The following is an 11,283-nucleotide window of genomic DNA, read 5'->3' as shown; positions in this document are numbered from 1 at the left end:
CCTACTGTTGAGATGGTTTTTTCATAAGACTACTTTGGCAGTATAATGTTTTTTAATTTATCATCAAAGTGGAGGGGCTGTACAACCACTCAACAAAACAACTCTTGCTGTCTCTATTTGTGGTAACTCATTGCATGGTCTCATGGCAAAAGACCTTATGAAGATTAGGTGGTTCCTGTTTAGTCTACATACTTGTCTGATAAAGCTAAATGAATTAGTATAATTGATAGCCTTTGAGCATTGAATAGTGTCACAGAAAATAATCAATTAACTGAAATTACAATTAAATAATATTCTAGCTTATAACTGTTATCCAGTTATCAAAATTATGATTAAATCAATTAATATGAGCAAATAATTAATCAATCAAAATTAATGTTTCAAATTTATTACTGTTTTCAGATATTCCAAGTAGCCAGTAATTGAAATATTGCCATTATGATTTCTCATTATTGCTTTTGATTAATTCAAATTTATTCAACCTAATCAGTTAGTATCATTACTCATGAAAGTAATGAGAATTAAGGTTCTCAGTAATTAATATTTTTAATTATTCCAAATATCCAAGTAATTAAATTATCCTCATTATATTTGTTTGTTGTTAAGAGCAAAACTATGCAATGAACTATCTGTGCTCTGCCCACTGCAGATATCAAAACCTAGTTTTAACCACCTCTTGCTAGAATAATCAGTTTAATGTAATGGATTAAAGAACCTGATGCTTAATCAGTTAGCAAATTCCATTAAACCGAAGTCTAATCCTCAGTATTCATTACTATGTGAATTCCTTACTTCCTATCTCTTCTAGTGGAGCGGGAGTATCCTTGTTTCCCTATTACCAAGCTACTGCAGGGGTAGGAGTGATATGTAGAGTTCTTTTTTTAGCTGGAGTAATCCCACTTGTATGAGACAGCATGGACACATCTTGATAGAAAGTAGGGCAGGGATATAAACCATTGTGACTATTTATATGCATTTTATATTTTCATTGGAACACAGTACTGAGAAGATTCATGTTTGAACCTACACTCTTGTGTTTTATGCAAGTATTTCTCACATACTGTATGGCTTGACATAGTGCCTTAGCAAATATTTAACTTATATGGTCTGCTGATCCCTTGTGGTTGAGCAACCTTCACATTCCACCCACCTTGATGGCACTTTAGCTAAAAGCAGGAAGTTCTTTTGACAGAACTTTTCTGAACAATCACTTGCATGGGGTGTAGATTATTCCATGGTTGAGATGGATGTGGTTTCTGTGGGGATGCTGCGAGTTTCCTTTTCTGTCACTGTAATCTCAGAAAGGAGCTAATCTTTTAAATTACTTTCTTTACACTGCCCCCTCCATCATATTTTCAATGTGGGATTTGACCTAATTGTTCTATGGAGAGATGGGTATCATGGTCTGATTAACATTTTCCCTACCTGAAAATGTGTTTTAGATAGATACCTCTCCATAGAATCATCCACCCTACCTACCCACTTGGTGTGTGTGTTTGCCTCATCAAGAATGAGCTTTTGGTTTACACAAAGTGCTCAAGGGGAGTACTGTGCATGATAAATTAAAAAACATTATACTGTCAAAGTAGTCTTATGAAAAAAACATCTCAACAGTGGGCAGTGAGTAGGATCAGATGGGCTTAATGCTTTCTGTTACCCATATTCAGTGTGAATTTTAGGATAGAGAAGTATCCCTTGTGAGGCAACACCAGCTATATAGTGGATTCTCGTTTCTCATTTTTGTTATTATTGGAGAATGGTGAATGGAGGGAAACAACCCATAAGCTAATGATAATGCAATGTGATTTAAGTAAGTGGCACAAAGGTGACTAGGGTCATCCACATACCCACCTGCAGGATTCCATCGAAAGTACACAGATGACCAGAGACAGCATTTGAAAGAGGAAATGTCATTTCTCATGGAGGAATGACAAACCGGATAAGTTATATAACCCATCCAGTCAAAATGGAAGAAAAATCTTGAGAAAAGATGATTTTTATCATCTCTAAAGGAAGCTGTACAAGCAACATTGTTGTTGTTTGGTGTTTACTGGCACAAAGCAACTTGGCTGTCTGTGCCGAACAAGTAAAAACATCAAGAGTAAAAGGCTAAAAAAGGTAAAAATAATTCAATGTAAAAGTAAACAATGTACAAAAAAACAGCTAAAATGTTAAATACATCTAAAAAGGCCAATGGCCTGTAAATAGCTAAAAACACAATCAAGTTGGACAGTGTCACCATTGCCAATGACACCATCCAATGTCAAAGGTAAACCTATATAAAATATGTCTAAAATGGCATCATTGCTCATGCTCATAATGATAACAGGACAGGAAAATATGGCCAATTGTGACTTGAATGTCACAACGGCTACACATTGGTGGGTCCAAACCAGATAAAAGAAAACAATGAGTTGAAAAACTGTGACCAATGCATAGCCTAGCCAGGACAACTTCCTCCTTACGGAAGCAAGATGGCCAAAGAGCAACAAAAGGTTTGATCTGGAAAAACTTGTTATGATATTACTCACCCCAAGTTGACTGCCAACTGTTGCAATACCAAGCCTTGAATACAGGACCGTAGGCCATGTATGGCACAGGCATGGCCATGATGGCACCACAGCAGACAGATTTAGCTGCACTGACAGCTAACTCGTTCTCACAAATACCGACATGACCAGAAAAACTGAATAGAAATGGAAGATAAAGAAAAATGGGCCAGTCGATGGATGATATCGACGAGAACAGGGTGATAACTAACATTAAGTGATTCCAGGGCCTGTAGAGAGTCAGTGTAAATGGTACAATAAGTGTACTGCTCAGCTTCTACATGATCCAGGGCATAACAATTGGCATACAGTTTGGCAGTGAACACAGAAGCTTGAGAGGGTATTCTGTGAGCAACCATAAATGGATACAAAAGAATGGTTCAAAATATGTTCAGCAAAGAGAAGACGGTTCTTCCAGTCGGGAGTATTTGCCTTCCTCAGATGACTTAGAGAGAGGTCACAGTGGGGGTTGGTAACAAGCCATGGTAGAATGGGCTAACCACTGGGGACAATAATGTCATCCAACGAAAGATCTAATTTAGTGAACTGCTGGATGTGAAGGTCAAAAGTAGGAACAGAAGACCATCTGTGACGAAAGAGCATAGTCCATTGAGGGAGGAAGACACAATCCCAAGTGGGATGCTGTGGCAAGGATCGAAGCTTGATAGCATATTGCAGAGAAAGTTGCAAATGGCAGAGTTGAAGAGGAGGTTCATGGGCCTCAGTGTACAGACTCTGGACCAGAGAGGTGCAGAAAGCCTCAATGCAGAGATGAAGCCCCTGGTGGTGAATGGTGAATTTTTTTTAGACAGTCTTTCAAGTGGCCCTAAAATTCATTAAAAACGTTTTAAAAAGTTGCTGTTTTTTTTTGTAAAATGCTGTAATCATTTTATGAAATTCCTAACATTTTGCATTTCTTGTGAAAAATGAAAACTTTTACTTTCTAGTTAAATATTGTGCAGGTTTTATCCCAAGCCAGTTTTTTTGTAAATTCTCATCATCATTAGCATACTTTACAAAGAAAGTTATAGTTTATATCATCAATAGAATATTGTAATTAGTTGTTTTTTGTTGTTTTTTTATGAAAATCTTTCTAAAATATTCTAAATGAAAAACAGCTGAGGGAATAAATTTCTGCTTCTTTTATTCATACCTGTTTATAAGAAGGAGAGTTGTAGCACCGTGTCTTTCACTGCCGTAGTGAAATCTCTCAAATATTGAGAGAATCCAAGATTCAATAATTATGGACAATATAACCTGAATTACATCTTGACGATTAGTGGTATTTGCTAATTGATTAGTATGCCACTCCACATATAGCCTGTACAAGCAATATATATATATATATATGTGTGTGTGTGTGTTCTACAGTCTTAATTTTTTTCAACCAATATATTATTCTGACACGGTATTAGTTCCCTATTTTCTTTTACATTTGTTTTTTTAAGTAATTTTCAAATTACCCTTGATTTCATATGATAGACATCTTCTGAAGGTCACCATTTACACATTTGTGAAAACTTTTTTTTTTCTTAAAATTTTCACACACGTATTATTAACATTCCCTATTTTATGGGTAATATTGTTTTTAGTTAACACATGCTACAATTACAGGGACAAATAATTAAAAAGCCAGTTAGACAATTTATTTATGTACATTGGTTTTATAGGATAAACACAAAACTGATATTCAATAAAGATCTGAGCCATCAGAATATTTTGCAATCACCTACCATGCTAACTAAACAGTAAACTTATTTGATTTTGTAATAATTTTATTTGGTGAACATAATAAAAAAGAAACTCGTGTTTACCAACATTGCAACTTAGTAAAACCATAATATATCTATTAAAAATAAAAACACCGTATTTAAGCAAAGAACCAAACAACAAGAAAATACCTTTATTAAACCTTAAGCAATCTGGTCATGTGGTTTATTTGCTTTGTACTGTATTTCTGTGTATAATAGGTAAACTACTTAAACCTGATAATGACAGAAATCTTCTCCAAACATCATACACTTGTTACTATGTTAAACGTTTAATAAAGTTTTCTTTGTTGTCCATTCAACCCTTAACTCAAATTATCTGATGTATTCTCATTGAAGACAATTTCTGTAACTTTCAAACAGGTATAATTTAACACACAAATGATTTCACTATTTGCAATGAAAGGAATGTTTACAGAAACTATAAAAGCTTTTAAACCTATGTGTGATAGTCTAATTCTTGCTTTTTATTAATTATAGCTATTTTCAAAAGTTTGTTTTATTAGTGAATGTTTAAACTGCTTGATGTGACACTTTAGCAAGGTTTTAACCAAGGTCTGTACAAAAACTAAGAGAATGCTTGAAAATCAAGAACTGGATAACATATTCTCTAGGGGTGATAGTTTCTTAGTAAAAATAGTTATTCTTTGGGATGTGCACTAATATTCTATAAAAAAATCAACAAGTTGTTATATCTACAGACAACAAAATTATTAGGGGGAAGACCTCTACTAGCACTATTAAATTTATATATATGTTGTTGTTTTTTGTTTACTTTTAACTATACACTACTAGTAACTTTACTAATAAAATCAGTTAGAAAGCCTACAAAATCATTGAGTTGCTCAGTTGTATAATAATCCAAAATTTCAAAGTTTGTATCTTTATTTCTAGTAATGTGATTTATATGAAAGTAAAAACAGCTAAAAGCAAACATTTAAAATTTAGAAACATAATAGTGATAATACAGTGTAAAAAAACAGTAAATTTACACTTTATTTAATAAGTAAGCAACCAGAGAGTTGCCATTGGATTTTATCCCTGGACTTAGCAGTTCAAAATTAGTGACAGTGGCAGACAGCTTTAGTAGCTTTGCAATAACAAAGACAGGAATCTTAAATTTAGTGCCAATGGGAATCATCACCAAACCCTTAAATCACAAAACATCCACCCATTATGTAGGTTTCTGCTTAACAACAAATAAATTGTTTGAATAATTAAAAAAGGTAATAATCTGAAACACTAATTTAATTTCAATTAACTGATTAGTTTATGTGACACTAATTGATGTAATCTCTGTTCATAGGTAATCAGTTAAATTGCCCAGCTCTAATCTGAATTGGTAGTTACATTAATCAAATTTGTTAGGTTATAACTGACTGTTTTAGATTTCCCTTAATGGCAATGCTTATTTTTTAGTTGTATATATATATATAGAGAGAGAGAGAGAGAAGAAATTTAAACTTAATGTATAAACAATTTGTTTGTTGATTCATCTTTTGATATAATTGTATACATGGAGATTACGTCAAAACTATACATCCAATTAACATTAACAACTTTAATATATTATGCAATGAGAACAACTTTAATATAAAAATAAAAGAAGTATTAATTATTCATGAACTAAGATCTAATTTAAATCAAAACACAGGTGTCACCCTATATGTTTTCTAAATTGGAACAAAATGCTCGCTCAGCATTTCACAAAATAGAGACAGTTACCTGATGATGGCCACATGAGTGTCCAAAACATTGTAAAAAAAGTTAAATAAAAATAAACAATCCACTCAAAAGCTGTATCTTTGGACTTTTATTTAAAGTTCTTATACAATTTAAAGGATTCAAACGCCAGGACGTGGCAAAGGACAAGTTTGACACAACACAGAGACTTTTCACTGTAAAAACTATATCTCAATCTCAAACTTCTAGCAATGGAAAAACTGCCTCTAGGTATAGAACAGGTCTAATAAAGTACAGCAATCATCTTATACAGCTGTTGATCCAAGTACTAAAGAATCTGTAATACAAGCAGAAGTATTTTGGGGAATATAGTTGCACATAGCAATTACTCCTACTAATGATGTGATGGCTTACCAGACCTTTTTAAAAATATGTTTCCTGGTAATGTTATTGCAGACAATTTCACAATAAGCTTAAGTAAGATCTTATTTCAGATGGGTTAGAAAGATGTTATGTGGCAGGATTTCAAATGTGCTAGCCTTTGTATTACAGTATGATGAAACTAGTAACTCTCAAATCTGTAAACACTGGGATCTCCTTGTTCATTATTAATCAGATAAGAAGAAAAAAAGAGAGATAGTACTACAGTTCTTGAAATCACTTGTTTGGGCATGCACTGGGATCAGATATTCCTAATGCCATCATTGACACACTTCAAGAAGCTGGATTCCACATACCACTTAATAAATTACTTAATTGAAGATCAAACTGCCCTAATGTTAATAAGACAGTTTGGAGCAAGATAGATTAGAAAGTAAAATCATCAGACTTTCCAGGTTTAATACCATGCAACCTGCACATTGTTCACAATTTCTTTTGGATAGGTTTGTAAGTTTTGGTAGAATGGCTGAGGAACTTGCAGTTGACTTATCCTACCTTTTTAAGTCATCACCATGCAAAAGAGAAGGTTTATAAGGTAACCTAAGATTTGATGAACTTCTCATAAGACAAATACAGTGCAGGTGGCTGATACTTTTACCAGCATTGCAATGAATTCTTAAGAACTGAAAACCTATAGAACAGTTTTCTTAACAGATCTACCAAAGAAGGCTGAAACAAACAAGCTACTTGAAAACAATGAAAATTATCTTTATATCTGTCAGTTAGTAAAAACTCCATCAACGTTGATAGAATCATTTTCTTCTACGTCTGCAAAGTCTTTATGATTGATTTTTGAAGATCTGTTAATCCATATTCTACATTCAGAAATGTCTGATATACTCTAGTCATTGATGCTAAGATTCTTAGAAAGCAGTGTTGTCTGGGCACAGAATAGAAGAAAACTTTAACAGATTGATGTTGATAAGGAAGATAAATCAATTAAACACAGTAATTGGTGAGTCAACTAGATCACTAATACAGAAGAAGCATCTTACGTCAAAACTTGCTCTCATAAACATGAAACAATTCTTGCAAACTGTGATGAAATACTTGCAGGAAAGACTTCCTTCAGATAATGATCTGCTCAGAGATATGACACGTCTTCACCCACTGATGGAGAAAGAAAAGAATGGAGCTATGAAAATCAAGAATATTGCACTGGAAATCCCACAGATTTTTCAAACACATGAAGTTGCACAGTTGACAGATGAGTCGAAAATATATCAACTAGAAGACATTTCTAGATGCTGTAATGAAGGTGAGAATGGCAAAGACATTAGAGTGAATTATTATTGGTAGAATGTTATGCAATACTAATTTTCTAATGGAGGGTTAAAAATTCAGTGTTTTAACCAAACTTGAAATCAAGCTTATGTCAATGCAGAGTTTGGGAGGAATTTATCTTAAAACAAGAAAGTTGTGACAAATGAAAGGATACTTCTGTCAGATAGTTTCATCAATGGGCTTTGAACAGTGAGAGATGCAGTTAATGTTTGTGATGGAAAAGTTCAAAAAATACCTATAACAAAGACAATAGCAGAAAGATTGAAGAAAGAAAACTCTGAGATAAAGAAAAATTTATGGCAGAAGAATATACAAAATTGGGAGAGAAATTAAGATAAGCAGAAAAGTTATTTGATGAGGCTTGAAAAGGCCCTTTAAGTTAAGAATTTAGATGAGCCAGGCACAGTACAAGGACTTACTGAAGTAGCCAGAAAGAAAATGAATGAAATAAGACTTCAGACAGAGACAAATAGAATGGAAAGGGCTAATATTGATGCTAAAAACAGTAAAGTGTTTGATGACTTTTCAAAGTTTCAAGAAAACAATTTGAGTATTTTTTTTTCTCCAACAAGAAATTGTTCAATACTTGTAGTACTTACTTGACCACACATTTTAAGGCGTTATGTTTATAAAAAGGAATGAAATTCACTACTGAATAATTTAAATATGAACAAATAGTTTATGAGTTTTCAGTTTATAATTGATAATATTTTGAAGTTTATTGTTTTGTTCAAGCTAGCTAGCATATTGTACACCAACAATACAGAACTTCCATAACAAGAATCATTCCATTACTGTTTGAATTATCATGTTTAGATTTTTTTGCTATATATTAAATGAAAGAATGCATTATAAGCAAGTTTGCAATAAGAAATATGTTATTCATGCTCATATTTTTATCTCTGATGATACTAACTTAGTAATTTTTAGTTGAATAACAAGTCATAAAAAAATGGTTAAAAAGCAAAATGAGACTTATCTACAAGTTAAACATTTACTTTGATTTAATGAAAAGGTAAGTTTCCTTTGTAACTAATTGTAAAATATACCTTAAAATTTGGGTACATTTTCTTAAAATTCCTGAATTGATCCATAAATGTTGCTCTTAAATTTTTGCAAATAGTGCTTGTAAGCTTGGTTAAATTAAGATTTTGTTTATATCTATTCACCATAGGATATGACAGTATTTCCAGCATTACTATAGCTACCGTCTGTGTTTTTAAATTAATTCAGAAAATAGCAATATTGTACTGTACCGTACAATAAAATATGATTAAATTATTTGACACATTCGATGTGTTTCCATTATGGAGTGTCATTTTGACCCTTGACTAAAAATATATTACTTTGTGCCAAGAATTTAACAAATTATTAGGTTTGTAACATTTTGGTAAGTGTTAATTTGTAAGGAATAATCTTAGCCAGCTTAAATACTTGTCACTTGATTTTGTGTTGTTTATACTTCAACAAGTCTAATAGCATAGAAAGGTATGAAATGAGCTACACTGTACTGAGCTAATAAAGAAAAGGTTTGTGTAGGATTTTTATTTTGTCATGATTTCGAGTTGCAAGGAACTAGTGTATAATCAATATTACTACATAGTTTCATGCACTAATATTGCTTTTTATATTTTTTGTAAATATTTTGAAGTGGGTGGTAACAAATGTTTTTTCTTTTCAGTCAGTTCACATTTTTCAGCAGGCTTTTGTTCATAAAAATCAAACAAGGAACTTCTCTATCCATCATCCATCAGAAGTACAAAAATAGTTTTGATTTATTATTATGCTGAAAACTAAATATTTTGAAAGCATTGAATATTTGTATTTTTATATAAACACTGCAAAGAAGAAAGTGTAACATTTTTTTTTATATAGAAAACATTGACCAGTGTATATTTTGAAGATTTTTTTTTTTTTTTGTGGCTACTTAGAAATGTTGTACTAATGGCTTATGATGTTTTTAATAATTTATTTTTCATGTTTGGTATGTAAAGGCTGAGCATTTTGACAAACCATATGGACTTAATGAACTAAAATAAAGCTCATTTCTTGTGTGTACTGTGTGAAAACTTTACCCATGCTTAAGCTACTTCATATTTTGAAACATTTGCTGGCGTGTATGATTGTCATACCACATATTACTGCATACTTGATGATGGAGTGGCTTTATGACTATCATGACAAACATTATTTCATGCTTACTGCTGGAGTGGCTTTACAGCTATCGTAACACTTATTACTTCATGCTTACTGCTGGAGTGGATTTATAACTATCATACCACTCATTTCTTCATTCTTGCTGAATGCAAACAGGGTTTTGATGTTTTAAATATTCCTCTTGTTGTTTTAGGTTTATTAAAAAAAATTATATATTTTTTGTGGAATTTCTGTAACACTGCAACTGTATAAACATGATATTTTGAACTCACTTTTATTAATAACACCAAGATGCTACCATTGGACATTAACATCTGAAGTATGCTAAAAAAAAATCTTGGATCTTGTCACCGACTTGTAATGGTCCTTTTATTAAATACAAAAGACCATTGCTTGTGATAGCTATAGCTGGTCGATTAGTGGAATTTGGTAATTCATAAATTTTTTGGTTCGTTAATCGATTATTCTCACTTAGATAGTTGGAATAATCGAATAATAGTTATAAATGCTCATTTCAATTAATTGATTATTTTCATGAATCATAACACAAACTGATTAAACTGAACAACCTTGAATATATAATTATTCAAAATAAACGTGATCAGCTAGAAGGTGAGTTTGCATTCTAATGTAACTAAAATTTTATATGTAAAATAAACGATAGAAGGAATAATGAATGAACGTTAAACAAAACCAAAAACAAGAAAAAAGAAGTTGCTATTCTTCACATTCTTCCTTAAATCAGGTCAACATAACATAAACTTTTTCATAGCTTTTCTGACCATTCTCAAGAAGGGAATCACACTGTTGCTTGAACATTTCTGTTCTCTTAACAAGCTGAACATGGTTACACTTTATTTTGAATGTACTTATCCATTTTTAGGCCACCAAATGTAACTTTCAGCAAGCCATTTCATTTCAGTCATTTCTGTGTGTTTGATGTAGTTAATTAATTACTAGGTCACACACCCTTACTGAGGGATAATAATTCATGCTCCCCATAATGAACAATCATCTTCCACACTGAGCTCAGATTTCTTTTTTATGTAATAACTTCTACCAGAAGAGCTGCTTAAATTCTACACTTAATAATAAGTAGTCATAATTATGAGTAACAGGCAAACTACAAAGAGCTTCTACAACCACTCAGCCATCCCTTTGGTAAATATTTTTTAACCTTGGCCAACACTGAATCTCTTCTAGCCCACATTAAGATGTAAGGCTCTTATTTGTGTCATATCCAAGTTACTCAACAATAACACTTGTTTCTCATATTTTTTCTGAAGTGATCATTTGGTGAAGAGTAGACAGCTGAAATCATTCATGTTTCCTGGGCCTTTAGCAACTATATATATATATATATATATATATATATATATATATATATATATATATATATA

Source organism: Limulus polyphemus, unplaced genomic scaffold, assembly GCF_000517525.1.
Source record: "Limulus polyphemus unplaced genomic scaffold, Limulus_polyphemus-2.1.2 Scaffold1209, whole genome shotgun sequence".
In the NCBI taxonomy this organism is placed as follows: Eukaryota; Metazoa; Arthropoda; class Merostomata; order Xiphosura; family Limulidae; genus Limulus; species Limulus polyphemus.
Note: the sequence above shows the minus strand (reverse complement) of the source record.